This window comes from Pteropus vampyrus, unplaced genomic scaffold, assembly GCF_000151845.1.
Source record: "Pteropus vampyrus isolate Shadow unplaced genomic scaffold, Pvam_2.0 Scaffold33, whole genome shotgun sequence".
NCBI lineage: Eukaryota > Metazoa > Chordata > Mammalia > Chiroptera > Pteropodidae > Pteropus > Pteropus vampyrus.
This window is the reverse complement of record NW_011888814.1, coordinates 8,120,976-8,122,321: the sequence shown is the minus strand read 5'-3', so window position 1 is coordinate 8,122,321 and position 1,346 is coordinate 8,120,976. Positions and strand designations below refer to the sequence as shown.

General features: G+C 43.8%; 1 pseudogene; it reads right to left on the bottom strand.

Annotated features, from left to right (window-relative positions):
• Positions 1-303: 303 nt before the first annotated feature.
• On the bottom strand, positions 304-819 carry LOC111737963 (annotated as a pseudogene).
• Positions 820-1,346: the final 527 nt, after the last annotated feature.

Genomic DNA, 1,346 nt, shown 5'->3' with positions numbered 1-1,346 from the left:
TTTGAGAAACCTCCAGACTGTTTTCCATAGTGGGTGTACCAATCTGCATTCCCACCAACAGTGTATGAGGGTACCCTTTTCTCCACATCTTTGTCAACACTTATTCTTTGATTTATTGATAATACCCATTCTGACAGGTGTAAGGTGATATCTCACTGTGGTTTTAATTTGCATTTCTCTGACGATTAGTGACCTTGAGCATTTTTTCATACGTCTGTTGGCCATCTGTATTTCTTCTTTGGAGAAATATCTCTTCAGGTCTTCTGCCCATTTTTTAACTGGATTGTTTGTTTGTAACATCTATCATGCCATGAATTCATAGGCAATGGCTTCCCACAGCTCCGGCTCCTTTCCGCTGGCTCTCACACAGTGAGCTTCTCTGGGTGGAGCAGGCTGGCGCTTCAGTTGAACCCAGGTACCTTTCTCTCTGGCTTCTTTCTTTTTTTGATCGTTTTCCTTCACACATTTCAGGAAGCTGTCTCAGCTCTTCGAGTGCTTAATATGCTCAACACGTGCAATAATGCTCTTGGCAAGACTCTTGCCCTTGACTTGTTTGTTTACAACGATGCCAACCGCATGCTGGTGACACTGCAGACTCTTCCAGTTTTGTCACGGTGACATTGGTGGGGCTTTCCTTTTTGAACAATGCCCTATCCCTTGATGTCTACAATATCACCTTTCTTGTAGATTCGCATGTATGTGGCCAAAGAAACAACTCCATGTTTTCTAAAAGGCCTAGAGAGCGTATGGCGGGTGCCTCTCCTCTTTCCCTTTGTGTTGGTCATTTTGGCGAATTACTGGAAGATGGTGGTTCCAGCTGAAAGGCTAAAATTCTTATGTTGAAATTCTAACCCCAGAGGTGATAGTATTGGCAGTTGGGCCTCCGCGAGATGCTTAGGTCATGAAGTAGAACCCTCATAAGTGGATTGGTGTCCTAACAAAAGAGACCTCGGAGAGATCCCTCACCCCCTTTCACCATGTGAGGACATGACGAGAAGTCTGTGACACGGAAGAGGACCCGCACCAAACCACCCTGACCTCAGACTTTCAACTTCCAGAACTGCCAGAAATAAATTTCTGTTGTTTATGGGGCACCCAATCTGTGGTTGTGTTATAGCGGCCCAGACGCACGAAGACAATAGCTTTTCTGATGGTATTGTCATTCATGTTCTGCAGTTTCAGTACAGTGTGTCTAGATGTAGACTTATTGTTAATTACCTTCCTTGACACCTTGAGTGCCATTATAATCAAAGAATTCCTGTCCTCTTCAATCCAGGAAATTCTCACCTTTATCTCTTTAAACATTACTTCTCCCTTCTCGTATTCTGAGACTCCTATTTTCATAT